Consider the following 19,134-nt stretch of genomic DNA (forward strand, 5'->3'; position numbering starts at 1 on the left):
GCAGCAGAGAAATACACTGTCCCAAATACCACCCTGTTCCCTACATAGGGCTCTTGTTAAAAGTAGTACACTAGGGAATAGGGTGCCATTTAGAAAAATGGACGTTCAAAATGGACGTTCAGAAAGAACAGTGTTGCTTAAATGTTGTGGATTGTTATGTGTTGCATAAGGGCTACGCACACATGCAAACATAAATTGGGGCAGGGCTGTGTATGGTGTGCCGAAATGACAATTAACACAATTGAGTACACACACACCTTATCACATACACTCTCATACACTTACAATATCTTTATTATCTTATCAATATGGTGCTGTCTGGGGCACTGGGTTAGGACCATATACAGTAGAAACATCTCCCCTAACCTTTCTCTAACCACGCACGCACGCACGCACGCACGCACGCACGCACGCACGCACGCACGCACGCACGCACGCACGCACGCACGCACGCACGCACGCACGCACGCACGCACGCACGCACGCACGCACGCACGCACGCACGCACGCACGCACGCACGCACGCACGCACGCACGCACGCACGCACGCACGCACGCACGCACGCACGCACGCACGCACGCACACACACACACACACACACACACACACACACACACACACACACACACACACACACACACACACACACACACACACACACACACACACACACACACACACACACACACACACACACACACACACACACACACACACACACAGGTGACAGGTCTGAATGATGATAGGCAATAGACAATGACCCATTCTGCAATTCTCCCTTGAAATGTAGAACGGTAAAAAAAAGAAGAGTGTATGGTAAAAAACCCATAATCCCATAATAATACCAACACAATGTACTCTTAATCATGTACTCTTATAATAGTAGCAAAACGGTGTACTCTTCAGGGAGAACGGGAGAAATAGCCTATAGTAACTTTGTGTCAATGAATTCAGAAGGGAGGAGAGAGAAAGTGGAGGAGGAGGGAGAGAATGTGGAGGAGGAGGGAGAGAATGTGGAGGAGGAGGGAGAGAATGTGGAGGAGGAGGGAGAGAATGTGGAGGAGGAGGGAGAGAAAGTGGAGGAGGAGGGAGAGAAAGTGGAGGAGGAGGGAGAGAATGTGGAGAGGAAAACATTAACAATCCTCCATGTTTAAAAACATAAAAAGGAAAGTCACCGACTGAAACTGTTTTCAGATTATGTGTTTTCTACAGCTCAATGGAAAACGTCTGTAAATCCACAAATACAAAACACATACACACGTAACCGGTGTGAAATGGCTAGCTAGTTAGCAGTGCGTGCTACTAGTGTTTAAATCGGTGACGTCACTCGCTCTGAGACCTTGAAGTAGTTGTTTCCCTTGCTCTGCAAGGAGCAGCAGCTTTTGTGGAGCGATAGGTAACCATGCTTCTTGGGTGACTGTTGTTGATGTGTTCAGAGGGTCCCTGGTTTAAGCCCAAGTTGGGGCGAGGAGAGGGACGGAATCAATACTGTTACACACACAGACACTAGATACCGTGCTGGTAGTGTAGAGCCCTGTCGAGGAGAGAAGCGACACACAGACACACAGAGCTGTGTCACACATTGTCCAATTGCACAACATCCAGCGATTCTCTCACAACAGACCCCACACATTTAGGGGATTTACATAGAGGTGACGATGATGGCAGGGATCGCGTCGTTTAGGCATGTGGAAGGGACACGCCCGCTTACGCCTTTAGACTTTTCCTCTCTGACATCTTCCAGCTGCGACAGAGAGAGACAGTGTGGTGTCATTCTCACGGCATAATACTGTCAAACTGATTCATTGATTGATTGACTGGTTGATTGCTAAAGTGTTTAAACTATACAGTACAAGTATATACGTCTGCACTCACTAATGGGATAGGCCACTGGACAGAACTATCATTACAGGATTTGCACAGGGCATTGAGAAAACGTATTTGATTGGCCAGTATACTTACAGTAGCAGGAAGGATATTGGTCAAACCAATGACCTCAGATATGGAGATGTCCTCTGGCTCTGTCAGAGTCTGGAAAGGAAAGACATGGTCAGCACACACACACACGCACACGCACACACACACACACACACACACACACACACACACACACACACACACACACACACACACACACACACACACACACACACACACGCACACACACGCACACACGCACACACGCACGCACGCACGCACACACACGCACACACACACACACACACACACATGCAGAAGAACAAAGACCCTAACAGCGCAATGTGGGTCATGTGATAGATGCATGTAAATGTTAAGCATCACATGGGGATTACAAGCACCAGATTATAGAACAACTAATGGAGTATCGTGTGTGTGTGTGTGTGTATGTGTGGATTAAATATAGACATCTATAATAAAGAAACTGACATGTCCCATCTCCTAAATGGCGAGAGAAAGTAGTGGGGAGCTTTAGCTAAGTGGGCTATTGTGACTGTGAAACACACAGTAAATATATGTTCAATACCGAGACACACACACACATTCTCCCACTCACAGTGATGTATTGCAGGAAGAAGAAAGCAGGGGCAGAGTGGGACTGAGAGGCGGTTTTCTCAAACACCCCTGGGTCGCGACCTTTCACCTTCAGGGAGCAATGAGAGAAGGTAGGGTGGAGCTGGGTGACATCACTGGACACCTGACAACTGGCCGGACGAGAGGAGAGTTCCGCCTCCGTAAGGCCCTGAGACACAGACAGACAGAACCCCCCCCCACACACACACACACACAAACAAACAATTCAAAGATATACGTTCGATGTTGTACTCATTTATATGTACATTTTAGTCAGTTATCAGACAGTTAATGCATTCCTCTTAAAGCTAGGTAAGACTACAACATATCACAGTCATAGCAAGTAAAATGTGTCCTCGATAAAGCAACTACCAACAAAGTCAATGTTAATAAGAAATGTTTTCAGAAGTTTTCAGAAGATGGGCAGGGACTCAGCTGTTCTGATTTTAGGGGGAAGCTCATTCCACCATAGGGGTGCCAGGAAAGAGAACAGCTTTGACTGGGATGAGCGGGAGCTGGCCCCTCATAGGGGTGGGAGAGCCAAGAGGACTCTACGTTCCTAAAGTTTAAAGAGAGAGAGACAGGAAGACTCACTGATTCACTGTCGTACAAGGAGGAGAAGCGGCTCTTGCCAGGGTCAGATGTTGTACTGGTGAGGGTTGAACGACGGGTGGAGGACATGAATCTGCTGCTGCTATAACAATCTCTGGTAGGAACACACAGCAACACACCCATACATGGGATGTACCTACTGATTGCCAGCCTGGATATGAGAGAGAGAGAGAGAGAGAGAGAGAGAGAGAGAGAGAGAGAGAGAGAGAGAGAGAGAGAGAGAGAGAGAGAGAGAGAGAGAGAGAGAGAGAGAGAGAGAGAGAGAGAGAGAGAGAGAGAGAGAGAGAGAGAGAGAGAGAGAGAGAGAGAGAGAGAGAGAGAGAGAGAGAGAGAGAGAGAGAGAGAGAGAGAGAGAGAGAGAGAGAGAGAGAGAGGATTCATTGCATTGAGCCAGAGAACTGACGGTAGGTTTAAGGTTGTCTAATCTACAGTATAAAAACTCCATCTGACATCTATTTCTAATCATCGTAAAGACTATTAAAGGGTTAGAGATTAGAGGTCACTAGGAACAGAGTAGATACGCATATTAAACGCCCACACCAGTAGAAATCCACTTTTTCGAGCGGAAAGATGAAGTCCAGAGCTTACCCATGATGTTGCACAACGATTTAAATCAAAGCAAAATGTATTAGTTGCGTACGCAATCAGGCAGGTGTCAGAGCGTGTGCAGTGAAATGCTTCTGTTACTAGAGCATAACAATGTAATAAAATGTCAACAATTAAAAATAATGGTGGAAAATAGAACTGCGGGACCAATCGGATTAAGATTCCTAATACCACTGTAGCAGTAATCAAATGCTATCTATACCACAGGAGGGTTGGTGGTTCTTTAATTAATTGGGGAGGACGGGTTCGTGGTAATGGCTGGAGCAGAATATCTGGAATGGTATCAAATACATCAAACACATGGATTCCATGTGTTTGATGCCATTCCATTGCTCCCATTCTGGCCGTTATTATGAGCCGTCCTCCCCTCAGCAGCCTCCTGTGGTCTATACATAGTACACAAGAATAATTTACACAAGATCAACTAAGAATGATATATATAGAAGTATTTATATTAAAGTAAGCTATGTCAAGAATCCAGTGTACAGTATAAATAAATATGTGGTGTGTATAAACAGTGTAACTGTAATACAATATACAGTAGTAGAAATATTATGATGAGCTATATCGGGTATACAGTATTTAAATACACGTTGTGAAATGTGGCTCAAAAAGTCATTGTTTACATCAAAGTATGATCCGAACTGCCCGCTTCGTGTAGATCCGTCTGAATGCGGTGTCTTTTCATATGATATGACATACACATTACTTTCAGCCTACGTTTCGTTTCAGCGCTGGTTTTTATTTGAATGTTACGACCACAAGTGTGGCGTTGTTCATTAATCAGAAACAGCTGCAAAGTTATTCCCCTTTGTGACTGAGATGAGCCAAACAGCCTTGTGTTTACTTGGCAGCCTGAGCCATGGAGCAATTAACATGCAAACTTAGTGACTGAAATATTCATCATTTTTTTCAGTGGCAAGTGACGAGACTATAACTTGCTAAATAGACCCAGAAAAAACTATAACTAAACGCAAAGGATTTTATATTTCAGTTGACTAAAACGAGACGAGACAAAATGATCTCTGTGACTAAAGGCCTGTTCCCACTACGAGATATGACTATTGTAAAGTGGTTGTTCCACTGGATATCATAAGGTGAATGCACCAATTTGTAAGTCGCTCTGGATAAGAGCGTCTGCTAAATGACTTAAATGTAAAATGTAAATGTAAGGAGAGTGAGGAGCGAGGTTAAAACCTGTTTGGGATAGGGGGCAGCATTTTCACTTTTGCATGAAATGCGTGCCTAGAGTAAACTGCCTGCTACTCTGTCCCAGATGCTAATATATGCATATTATTAGTATTATTGGATAAAAAACACTCTGAAGTTCTAAAACTGTTTGAATGATGTCTGTGAGTATAACAGAACTCATATGGCAGGCAAAACCCTTAGAAAAATCCAACCAGGAAGTGGGAAATCTGAGGTTTGTAGTTTTTCAAAGCTTGGCCTACCGAATAAACAGTGTCTATGGGGTTAAGTTGCACTTCCAAAAGGTTTCCACTAGATGTCAACCATCTTTAGAAACTTGTTTCAGACTTTTGCTATAAAGGAGGGGCTCATGAGACCGGTTTGAGTCAGTGGTCTGGCAGAGTGTTTCAGGCTCGTGACGCGCGCTCCCGACAGTTACCTCTCATTCCAGTGCTTTGCTACAGACGATGAAATTCTCCGGTTGGAATATTATTGATGATTTATGTTAAAAACATCCTAAAGATTGATTCCATACATCGTTTGATATGTTTCTACGACCTGTAACGGAACTTTTTGAGTTTTTGTCTGGACCTAGTGCTCATGAAGATGGATTACTGGGCTGAAAACGCTAACAACTAGTGGCTATTTGGACATAAATTATGGACTTTATTGAACTTTATGGAACAAATCAGTCATTTATTGTCAAACTGGGATTCCTGGGAGTGCATTCTGATGAAGATCATCAAAGGTAAGTGAATATTTATCATGTTATTTCTAACTTCTGTTGACTCCAACATGGCGGAAATGTATTTGGCTGGATTGGGCTCTGAGCGCCGTACTCAGATTATGCTTTTTCCGTAGATTTAAAAAAAATCTGACACAGCGGTTGCATTAAGGAGAAGTCTATCTTTAATTCTGTGTATAACACTTGTATATTTCATCAAAGTTTATTATGAGTATTTCTGGGATTTCTGTGGCTATCTGCAAGATCAGCCGGATGTTTTGGAATCAAAACATAATGCGCCAATGCACGTAATGCGCCAATGTAAACTGAGATTTTGGGATATAAATATGCACATTATCGAACAAAACATACATGTATTGTGTAACATGATGTCCTATGAGTGTCATCTGATGAAGATCATCAAAGGTTAGTGATTCATTTTATCTATATTTCTGCTTTTTGTGACTCCTATCTTTGGCTGGAAAATGGCTGTGTGTTTTTTTGACTTGGCTCTGAACTAACATAATCATATGTTGTGCTTTCGCTGTAAAGCCTTTTTGAAATCGGACACGATGGGTAGGTTAACAAGATGTTTATCTTTCATTTGCTGTATTGGACTTGGTAATGTGTGAAAGTTACTTATTTCTAAAAAATATTTTTGAATTTCCCACGCTGCCTTTTCAGCGGAATGTTGCCGAGGGGTTCCGCTAGCGGAACGCCTACGCTAGAAAGGTTAAAGAGAATTCTACATTTTAATTCACATCCTTGCTTTACCTTTCATTGTGGCTGACAATGCGACATTCTTGGTTCGCAGCTCAAGTTGACCGTAAATATCAGAGTAGCCACTAGCCAGTAAGCACAAACTATTAACATTGACAGAAACTTTTTCCCAAAACATATTACACTCTTGAACCATATTCATATTACACTGAATGATGCAACAATTCACAAGCATGTATGTGCAGACAATGAAAGGGTTTATTTTCTTGTCTGTAGGCTACATTCATTACATTTTAGCTTCAAAACAAAAGCACAGAGTTGCTATAACGGCATGTCTTCATCGAGTGACTTTAGCCTATTAAAAATTAACAATGAACCCTTTCATAAGAATATAAAAGATGGTCACTAGTTACCATAGCCACAAAGTCATAAACTCCGGCAATTTCTAAAATGTATCTTCTTAAAATGTGATTTTAATGTGAATTTAAACCTAACCCTAACCTTAACCCTAACCTTAACCACACTGCTAACCTTATGCCTAACCCTAACCTTAAATTAAGACCAAAAAGCTAAAATATTTTTAATACATTTTTATGATATAGACCATTTTGACTTTGTGGCTGTGGTAACTAGTGGAAACAAATATATATATATATTTTTTTATTTCACCTTTATTTAACAAGGTAGGCAAGTTGAGAATAAGTTCTCATTTACAACTGCGACCTGGCCAAGATAAAGCAAAGCAGTTCGACACATATAACAACACAGAGTTACACATGGAGTAAAACAAACATACAGTTAATAATACAGTAGAAAATAAGTCTATATACAATGTGAGCAAATATAGGATCCATAACTAAATCAAAATCTGCATTTTGAAAGAGTGTTTTTATCATTTTATTAACAAGATGTGTTTATTTGTTAATTAGGCAACTGTGCAGTCTACAATACATACTGTAGCAAAAAATGGGAAAGTGCCAAATTCCTTACATAAGGGAGAGCAGGCCATGTCTGTACTACAGAATGCGGGGAAAGTGGGAGACCAGGGTTCAAATCCCTGTTGGGGAGGGGGGAGTAGGCTGTCCTTGTAAATAAGAATTTGTTCTTAACTGTGTTATTTCATAGTTGTTTGCGTGTGATTGGGGGTGTATTCATTCTGCCGATTCCGTTGAAAAACGTTTCTTAAATGGAAGCAAACAGAACCAAACGGGGAAAACATACCTGAATTTTTCCAATAGAAACTCTAATTTGCAATTGTTGGACTAAGTTGTGACAGAAAATAATCACTGGCATCTGGTGATGGTAGCATAGGGCTAACGTGTGCCACGTTGTCTGATGGGACCAGCTACAATGTAGTGTTCTATATAGTGACACTACATCAGGGATTTTAATTGTCTGATGCTTAAAGTTAACCTTTAACTTAAACTTTTTCTAAAGTTCGCAATTATGGCCCCATGGGGTATGTGTCTCTTTTAAAGGTTAGAGGCCACCTTGGACTCACTGAGTCATTACTGACACACACATAAGGTTACTACGGTAACACAGGGAACAAACATGGGTCAGACAGAAGATGCTCGGTCAGCTACTTAATCTAGGTTAATTAATTGATAGTAGTGACATCAACATATGAATGTGTTTAAAGATTATATGTATCTGTGTATTTGAGGTGGGTGATGGTGATGTATGTACCTGTATTTGGGCTGTGTTATGGCGTATATAATGGGGTTGTGGATGGCAGAGGCTTTAGCGATGGCAGCAGGAACAGAGTTCACATGCGGAGTCAAGTCAGCATGTCAGCATACCTGGAAAGAGAGAGAAATAGGAGGATAGAAAAAGATGAACTCAGAGAACACTAGGTGAAAACAGAGCTGACTTTCTTATACAGTATCACTGTCCCTCAGCTGGCACATCCATACAGTTGAGAGAGGGGGGGGGGGGGGGGTACTATGATCAGACACAAACACCACCCTACCCTGCGAAGGCGGTGAGAGTGGCACAGGAGTATGGGGCCCAGGAGATGACATAGAGCAGGATGACAATGAGAGCGATCTTGGCCGTCTTCCACTCACTCCTCATCTTATGCATGCTCGTCACTGAGTCCCCGGTGCCCTCGTTTATCTTACGCGCAGCCCTGCAACACAGACAAACACACACATTTACATAATGACCATTACTGACAGTGGTCATCGGTGAAAAGAAAGTATCAGCGGAAAGTATGGATCAATCAATAACATACAAGAGCATCAACATCAACACTAATACACTGAGTAGCCGTGTGTGTGTGTGTGTGTGTGTGTGTGTGTGTGTGTGTGTGTGTGTGTGTGTGTGTGTGTGTGTGTGTGTGTGTGTGTGTGTGTGTGTGTGTGTGTGTGTGTGTGTGTGTGTGTGTGTGTGTGCTCACCGTGTGGCGCTGCGTATAGCAGTGAAGATGCATACATAACAGTAGATGATGATGAAGAGGGGGATGAAGAAGACGAAGATGAATAGCAACATGGTGTAAGAGCGGGCGGATGGCGTGAATGTCATGTAGTCCCACGAACACGACGTCATCAAACCCTCTGGGTCATACGCACCTGACAGGTCACACATACACACACACTTAGATATACACACACTGATACGTTGTGTATCCCTCAGAGCGATTGTGCGTGTGTTTGTGTGCACATCTCGGGCGCGTGTGCGCGTGCATGTGTGTGTGTCTGTCTTGTGTGCGTACTCACTCCAGCCAAAGAAGGGCGGTAGAGACCAGGCCAAAGAGTAGAGCCAGGCAGCAGCCATGACGTAGAGGGCCCTACGTCGTGACATCACACCCATGGACGCCAGCGGCTGCGTAATGACGAAGTAGCGGTCCACGGTTATCACCAGCAGAGTCATCATACTGGTCACCCCAAACAATGCTCCACACAATGCATTCAGCTCACACGCTGGGGGGAGGTGAAAGAAAGAGAGAGGGGGGGGGGGGTTGGAGATAGGGGGAGAGAAAGAGGGATAGAGAGAGAGATAAATTGGATCGACGTGTACGACAGCGTGTTCCAGTTCCCGTCAATATCCACCAACTTCGCACAGCCAGTTAAGAGGAGTGGGACAACATTCCACAATCAATAGCCTGATCAACTCTATGTGAATGACATGTGTTGCGCTGCATGAGCCAAATGGTGATTACATTTCTGATCCACTCACCTAACTTTTTTTTAAGGTATCTGTGACCAACATAGTCATATCTGTATTCACAGTCATGTGAAATCCATAGATTATGGCCTAATTAATTTGTTTAAATTTACTGATTTCCTTTTATGAACTGGAACTCAGTAAAATCATTGAAGTTAAATGCCTACACCAGCTAAAATATTTTTTTAACTGGAACACGATGCCCAGAGCTTACCCATGATGTTGTACAACAATTTAAGTCAATAAGTCATCATTTTGGTCAAAGTATGATAGATATTTTTGGGCTTGAAGTGGGAAATCCAAAGTGGGAATTTAGCGTGTAAGTTCTTTCTGAATTACGTGTCAGTTATAGAGCTGGCTTTAGTTCATTTGGAACCTCCTACCTACAAACATGTTAGAGCTAACACGTGTGGGCTCCTTACTTCCTGTTTTCAACATTTTGCTACTGTGGCTTACTGCGGTCTGCAATGCACTACAACTGTTGGGAGATGTTGGATGGGCTGACGCCAGTGAAACGGTGAGTAAGAAAAGAGCTATATTCTGATGAGTGGATGACGTGGATAGATGAAATGTCGACACAGCTGGGACACCTCGTTGTTTCTGGAGACGTGCATGGCGGCTCTACAGTAAGAGTATAGATAGCTAGCAAGTAGCAGCTCCTCGCTAACTATACAAGTTTGGCTAGCTAGTGAAGTAAATCCATATGAAGAACATTCATATATAGCTACTGCGTCGCCTGACAGGCTGACTACACAGCTCACGTCACGTGGGCATTGCGTTGCAAAATACATTTTGAAATCTATATTATTCAATTATTGCACCCACACTGCTCGCGAGCGTCTGCGTTGCCAAGGGCTAAAATAGAAGTCAGTTCTATCTCTTACGCAGATCGCGCCGCAACTGGGAAACGTTCATGGCAGGAATTGTTGTCACCTTACCTTGCTACATAACTTCTGTGTGATAAGAACCAACAAACATCATCACCAATCAGCTTACACCACTGTGCACACACCTGTCGTTAATATGACAACTAATGTAGCCATATCAGCAATCACTTTTAACTTGCTGTTTGGACAGTCAGTATTCCAAAACGGATTTAAAAAACAAAACTGATTTGAGCATTTAGGCTTACAAGGCTTTAGAGGGCCCTACGCACTTCCTGATGAAACCAGTGACGGTATAGTTGTCAATGTTATTCCCAGAGGCGACCCGGAACATATCCCAGTCCACTTGCTCAAAACAATCTCGTAGCATGGATTCCAATTGTTCAGACCATGGTTACACAAACCTTACCGTCAGTGCTTCCTGCTTTAATTTCTGCCTAGAGGCGGGGAGGAATACAATGGAGGAATGATATGATTCGCTGAAGGGAGGGCCTTGTAGCCATCTCGGACTGGACAATATTATATATTTTTTTCATTGAAACTTTAGGCAAGTCGGTTAAGAACAACATCTTATTTACAATGAAGGCCTACACCGGCCAAACCCGGACGAACGCTGGGCCAATTGTACGCCGTCCTATGGGACTCCCAATCGCGGCCGGTTGTGATACAGCCTGGAATCAAACCAGGGTGTCTGTAGTGACACATCAAGCACTGAGATGTAGTGCCTTTGACCACTGAGCCACTCGGGAGCCCAGTAATAACAGGGCTCAGTACAGTAACAGTTATCAAGGTGACCTGTTGCCTACCCCAGAAACATCCCTCTATCATAGTCATAATGCATGAGGACAGCACAAACACACACACATGCATGCATTCACACACAAACAAATGCACTCACACAGAGCTGTAACAGGGCAAAGAGAGGTGTGTTAGAACCATCTACATCTCACCCCCTTGTATTCACAATAATCTGTCAGCACAGCACCCAGCATCATGGGAATGTATGTGTGTTTAAATATCTCAAACATATATACTATACTCTACAAGTACATACAATTTCCAGATTGGGCTCTGCTACTTTTGAAGTTATGGTCCATTTTTATGAGCACCACCAACACAGTGAATGGATTCAAAGGGAACTCCCTCTGCTGGTGATTTGCTGAATGTGCAATCCTAAATGTGAACTGGGTTATTTATTGAACTTTTATTTTGACAGGAAGTCATGTTGAGACCAAGGTATCTTTTCCAAAGGAGCCCTGTAATCACAAAGATACACGTAATACAGTTTTTTACAACCACTTTGGCACTAATTTCAGAACCTTGTGGTCATTTTTCAAAACGGTCATCACAGGCTGTCCAATGTTCAAAACATTGCATTGGGCGTTCATATCTTTAAAGAAACCTTGCACTTGCAGAATCATTGGTTCAAATAACTAATTTATCATGAAATACCACATTCATTTAGATCACCCACACACAAGATACCGATAGTTTCACTGTGTAGTTGTTCGTACTATCATTAAATATTGTAATAGAAAATGTGATGCATGTTTCATTATGGTACTACACATAAATACGTAAGAGGACTTGTAGAGAAAATACTACAGACACAGTGGAATCATTGAACAAAATCTGAAATGTATTGATGAAATACAATAAAATCACAACATAGGTTTCTTTGAATCAAATCAAAAATAATTAGCTACAAAAAAGAAAAAAAATACAGTAAACTGTCAACTGCAGTGTTCCTCACCTGGCTTACTGTAAAAAGCAAAACAAAGGTTTGATTACTTCTATATTTCCATCAACCCTGTCTTGTGGATTTGGCCACAGGTTCTCATCCACATCACAATGGATGTTTTCATTAGCCAAACATCTTGGGAAGAATCTTCGGGCATGGCGAATCCAGGCCTGACACTGGTCTGCCGTGATGTCATTGCGTGTGTCATCCATGGCCTGGAGAAGGGTGGCTTGTTCATGAGGGCGCCTATCGTATACCTTCCACCTCCATGTGGATAAAAAATCCTCAATTGGGTTAAGGAAAGGAGAGTATGGGGCTAAGTACAGGGGGGTAAATTGTGGATGGGCCTGAAACCATGCTTGCATGGTGGAACCTGACATTATCCCACACAATGACATAGGTCACGTCATCAGCTCTACAGACCTGATTTAGCTCATCAAGGAAGGTTACAAGGAGAGCAGCATTATATGATCCAATACGAGGTCTGCGTCCCACCACACCATCCTCCGATATAGCCGCACACATGGTGATGTTTGCCCCACATTGTCCAGGTACTTGGATGGTTGCCCGCTGGCCAATGAAATTCCGACCTCTCCTCCTTGTCTTGGCCAGGTTGAAGCCTGCCTCATCCAAAAAGAGGAATTTGTGATGGTTTTCGTCAGCATCCAGCTCCATCACCCTCTAAAAATACATTTTGGAAAGAAAATGACTGATTACAATGATGTAGAATTTGGGGGGAATTTTTCACAACAGGCATCTTGAAACTGAACATACTCAGTCCTCAGTCTGCATTTCTTTCAAAAGGCACAAGGTACAGCTGTTTTTGAGACACCTGTCGCCTTTTCAGCATACGTGCAATAGTCGGCAAACCTATGGCTTCCACATTGTTGAACATGTCGTCATTGTCTAAGATGTGCTGCCTAATTTCTGTAAGGTGAATATCATTTCTGGCCCGAACCAAATTGACCGCAGCCCACTCTTGTTGGTCAGTCAGAATTTTGCCTCTGCCTCCCCTATTTGGCCTAGTCTCAATTCTGCAGGGAAAATTACAGTAAGAACACATTTAGTAACATCACCTACTCTGTGGTACACATTGGCATGCAGTATACAGTCATTTGACAATTGAGAGTAGCCTAATGTTTAGTGCACGCTGAAGACTTACCGGTTCTCACTGCGGAAGGTTCTGATGATTGAGGCCACGGTTGATATTCTGAGGTTTGGTTGAATTATCGTAGCTGCCTCAGTCATTGTCATGCCATGATTTACGACATGGTCTACAACTACTGCTCGGATTCCATTGGATACTCTTTGCAGTTGCTGCCGCTCTCTTGGTCCGTGGCCTTGTCCTCCACCACGTTGCCCCACATCTCTCAAACGAGGCCCACGACCACCTCTCAGAAGGGGTGCTCGTCCCCTGCCTTTCCTTTCACCACCACGTCTTCCTCCTCCCACTGCTTGACCTCTATTGTGACCTGGATCACCTGCCGGGCTCCATGTTATCGCTATGTTGTTGTAGGTGGATACCACTCATTTCACTATATACTCGGACCACAATGTGAGATCAATCAGTAACGAGTTGGCAGTATTGGAAAAGCAAATACAAGGGCAGGCATACATACACTCTACACTCCACTTTATTAGGTACACCTGCGTGTTAATGCAAATAGCCTGCTCCTTCAAACAGCGAATCATGTTGCTGCCTGCAACTCAATACATAAAGTATAAAGAGTAGAGAGCTTTTGTTGTTGTTCGACCAAAGATTAGAATGGGCAAGATGTGTAATCTAATTAACTTTGACCGTGGTATGATTGTTGGTGCCACACATGGTGGTTCCAGCATCTCAGCAACAGCTGGCCTCCTGGGATTTTTACACACTACAGTCTCTAGAGTTTACGGAGGATTGTGCGATAAACAAAACACATTCAGTGAGCGACAGTTCTATGGGCAAAAACACCTGGTTAATGAGAGAGGTCAGAGGAGAATGTCCAGACTCATTCAAGCTAACAGAAAGGCCACAAATGCTCAAATAACAGTCGTTTAAAACAGTTGTGTGCAGATGGGCATCTCTTAACGTACAACACCGTGAATAATTCAGGCTGTTGTGGAGGCAAAAGGGGTTCCTACCCAGTAGCAGATTAGGTGTACCTAATAAAGTGTACAGTAATGTCAAATCTGAAAACATGGTCTGGAAAAGTGGTACATGGGACCATAGAAACAGTGTCTGATAAAGAATGATGATGAAATATTACATCCATAGATAATGTAGTCCAATTGGTTCATGTTCCACGGTAACTGGTGTCAATGGATCTCGTTATCCTGAAACTTTCATGATCTGAACATGGAATATTGTTAGTCAGTTTCCATAAAACTATGCATTAAGAGGAATGCAACAGCTACTTATCATTTTGAGCAGTTGTATCAATTGATAGTTAGATCATTGTAAAGAAATGAATAGACAGTCATCTCAGATGTAATGCGTGAATTGCATTTTGAAATGGTAATACTTTGATGTTAAGTTGTGTCCTTTTGAACAGGTGATTTTAGTTCAGTGACCAAATGGTCTTAGCTTTATGTGTACTGTATCCAAGCAATTGAAAAATGTGCATTTTTTGTGTCTAGAGTTTTGAAAAATGACATCAAGGTTCTGAAATTAGTGCCAAAGTGATTGTAAAAAAAACTGTAAATACAAATATGAAATGCAACAGAATTATGAAACAGTCTAAATTGCCCTAGAGGTACTAACACAAATCAAATCAAAATAAAAATGTATTTATCACATGTGCCGAAAACAACTGGTGTAGACTTTACAGTGAAATGCTTGCTTACGAAAAAATAGCAACTAACACAAGACGAATACAAGATCAATGTGAAGCGGTATGAGGTACATGAAGTAGATGTACATGAAGGCAGGGTAAAGTGATTAGGCATCCGGATGGATAATAATACTAAATTAAAGAACAGAGTAGCATCAGCAAATGATAAGTGTGTGTGCATGTATGTTTGTGTTGTGTTGTTTCGGTATGCGTGTGTGTGTTATGTGTGTGCGCGTACGTAGTGTTTGAATGTGTGAGGAATTTGTGTGGGAGTAACAGTGTAGTGTGTGTGAGTGACTGTGTATATGGTGTGTATATAAAGTCTAGTAAGTGTGGGTAGTCAGTGAAAAATAGTCATTTGGGAGTTCTGCTTCGCTGGACAGCTCATGGCTGGGTTTCCCTTTGTAATCCGTTATCGTCTGCAAGCCCTGCCACATCTGATGAGCGTTGTAGCCGGTGTTTTAGGATTCTCCCTTCCTCCTTTTGTCACGCCCTGACCATAGAGAGCCCTTGGTTCTCTATGGTGTTGTAGGTCAGTGCGTGACTAGGGTGGTGTTCTAGTTTTCCTATTTCTATGTTGGTGTGCTTGGTATGGTTCCCAATTAGAGGCAGCTGATTATCGTTGTCTCTAATTGGGGATCATATTTAAGTTCTCCATTGTTCCCACCTGGGTTGTGGGATATTGTTTGTGTTTGTGCTGGTTGCACCAAGTAAGTCACGTTTTGTTGCGTGTTTATTGTATGAAAGTTTCACTTAAATAAAAGATGTGGAACTCAACACACGCTGCGCCTTGGTCCGACCTTTCAACAATCGTGACACCTTTATTGTCTTTTTGCGTGTTTGATGTCTCGGAGGTCGTAGCGGGATTTCTTTTAATGCGTCCATTTCCGTGTCCCATTCATTAGTAAGCGGTAGCTCTAGTCTTTAGCCCAGCATGGATGCTGCCTGTGGTTTTTGGTTGGGATACATTCTTGTAGTCACTGTGGGGACGACATCGTCTATGCACTTATTGATGAACCCCGTGGCTGTTGTGGTAAACTCAAAAATGTTATCGGCTAAATCCTGGTCCTTGATGATCTTCTTGGCCTTTCTGTGACCCCTGGTGCTGTAGATGTCCTGGAGGACATGCAGTGTGACCACGGTGATGCATTGGGCTGACCGCACCACCCTCTGGAGAGCCCTGCGGTTGCAGACGGTGCAATTGCCATACCAGGCGATGATACCGCCCGACAGGATGCTCTCAATCTGTAGAAGTTCATGAGGGTCTTAGTGGCAAGCCAAATTTCATCAGCCTCCTGAGGTTGAAGAGGCGCTGTTGAGTATTCTTGACGAAACTGTCTGCGTGAATGAACAATTTCAGGTCATCAGCTGCCGATGTGGATGGCTCTCTACTATTTCCTGAAATCCACGATCAGCTCCTTCATTTTGTTGATGTTATTTTCCTGGCACCACTCCACCAGGGATCTCACCTCCTCCCTGTAGGCTCTATTGTCGTATTTGGTAATCAGGCCTACCACTGTTGTGTCAACAGGAAACATGATGATTGAGTTGGGGACATACATGGGTGAACAGGGAGTACAGGAGTGGACTGAGCACACACCCCTGTGGGGCCCCCCGTGTTGAGGATCCACGTGGTTGAGGTGTTGTTGCCTACCTTCACCACCTGGGGTCAGCCCGTCAGGAAGTCCAGAACCCAGTTGCATAGGGTGGGGTTCAGAACCGAGGCCTCGAGCTTAGTGATGATTTGAGACGATTCAATCGCTGATTATTTGTTTTTACAACTTCTACGATGGTAGTCTCAGACTGCATAGATAGACAGTATGAGTCTTCAGACAAGGAGCATCCAGCATTGTGAAAAATTGCAGTACTTACTCTTATGTTCTAACATGCATCCAATGATGTCCGAGGAAAACAATGCCTCTTCTAGTCGGCTTATAGCATGACGTTCATCAAAGAAACACAATACAACTGATTAGTGATTTAATTCAGAAGGAGGAGTAGAGAGGCCTGTTATTTAGCATCAATACACTGTCATCCCCAGAGAAAGGGAAAGAGAAAGAGAGAAAAAGAAAGATTGATAAAGATAGAGAGAGAGGACTCCAAACAAAGTAATGGTCGAAACTCCACGAATAGATGGACTTCATTAGTTGACATTAAACCTCTAATAAGTAATTTGCCCTTCTCTTCTAAGGTGTTACCTTCATAATCCTATTTCTATGGTTACCCTTTTCTCCAAAGATCCACCGGTTGTGCATGCTGTTGATGAAGAAGATGGGGGTCTGAGTCACACACATGAGGAAGCCTGTTAACGCCAGGTTAATAATGAACATGTTGGCCGGAGTACGCAAACTCTTACTCCTAGAGAGAGAGAGGGAGGGAGGTACTGGGGTGAGAGAAGGGTGGAGGAGAGAGAGGAGGGGAAAGAGATAGTGAGGAGAGTGGAGGTAGAGGAGACAGGGATGGGGAGAGAAAGAGGGAAGGAGAGGGAGGAATGAGAAGGGGATTAGTAATTGTACATGCACATTTACATTATTCTCTTTTTTCTCTTTGTCAATTTCTGATAAATGACTTGAACCAGTTGCCCGGACGAATAGAATGGGACAGTACGTTCGGCGTGAGCACACAAAAGTTAACTTCCTCCGATAGACCCTAAGGTCCAGAATGGGGTGCAGTCTGTAGCCCTTGGTAACTGTGGATAGGACCCCAGGCGAGATTGAGCACCAGTTGTCTACTCTCTTAGCGAGCAGCCCACGGGGGAGGCTGACTCTTGCTCACCAGTGGAGCATTGGCTCCCACTAGTGGTGGCAGAGTGAGTTGCTCTTTCATAGTATTTTTGCTCTGTGCCATTGGCAAGACGCCTGGTTGCTACAGAGATGTTTTATTTAAAGAGACATTGTAGTGACACTGGAAACTGGTTACGGCAATTTGTCTCCCTGCCTCAGCTGAAAAATAAAAGCGGAGGGGAAAGCCGTGGTATGGAGGGCACTCGGAGGTAGAGTGGACTCCCTCAGACTTCCTTGAGAGCGAACGCATATTTGTATTTATTAAGGATCCCCATTAGCTGCTGCCACTCTTCCTTGGATCCAGCAACATTAAGGCAGTTATATCAAATTTAAAATATTACATGGCAAACGTATAAAAAAAAAGTATAAATCATTTCAAATTCCTTATATTAAGCAAACCAGATGGCGCCATTTTCTTGGCACACTCCAACACTCAGACATCATTTACAAACAAAGCATTTGTGTTTAGTGAGTCCGCCAGATCAGAGGCAGTAGATTACCAGGGATGTTCTCTTGATAAGTGCGTGAATTTGACCATTTTCCTGTCCTGCTAACCATTTAAAGTGTAACGAGTACTTTTGGGTGTCAGGGAAAATGTATGGAGTAAAAAGTACATACTTTTCATTAGGAATGAAGTAAAAGTTGTCAACAAAAAAATAATAACGTAAAGTACAGATACAAAAAAAAATGACTTAAGTAGTACTTGAAAGTATTTTTACTTAAGTACTTTACACCACTGCGTGAAGGATATACTGATTTCTCGGGAACCCGATCATTTGCGTGAAGAAAAGATGGTGAAAAAGGGGACGAGGTCGGGCTTCCTTCTGGGAGTTTGTAGGGGAGCGAATAATCTCCCACTTCCATCCGTTCTATTGGCCAACGTGCAATCATTGGAAAATAAAATCGATGACCTACGATCAAGATCATCCTTCCAACGGGACATTAAAAACTGTAATATCTGATGTTTCACTGAGTCGTGGCTGAAAGACAACATGGACAATATAGAGCTGCCGGGATTTTCCATGCACCGGCAGGACAGAGAAGCTACGTATGGTAAGACGAGGGGTGGGGATGTGTGTCTATTTGTCAATAACAGCTGGTGCGCAATGTCGAATTTTAAAGAAGTCTCAAGGTTTTGCTTGCCTGAGGTAGAGAACCTTATGATAAGCTGTAGACCAAACTATCTATCAAGAGAGTTCTCATCTATATTATTCGTAGCCGTCTATTTACCACCACAAACCGATGCTGGCACTAAGACCGCACTCAACCAACTCTATAAGGCCATAAGCAAACAAGAAAATGCTCATCCAGAAGCGGCGCTCCTAGTGGACGGGGACTTTAATG

General features: G+C 43.1%; 1 pseudogene; it reads right to left on the bottom strand.

Annotated features, from left to right (window-relative positions):
• Positions 1–1,643: 1,643 nt before the first annotated feature.
• LOC139581868 (melanopsin-A-like) lies at positions 1,644–17,387 on the bottom strand (annotated as a pseudogene).
• Positions 17,388–19,134: the final 1,747 nt, after the last annotated feature.

This window comes from Salvelinus alpinus, chromosome 7 (assembly GCF_045679555.1).
Source record: "Salvelinus alpinus chromosome 7, SLU_Salpinus.1, whole genome shotgun sequence".
NCBI lineage: Eukaryota > Metazoa > Chordata > Actinopteri > Salmoniformes > Salmonidae > Salvelinus > Salvelinus alpinus.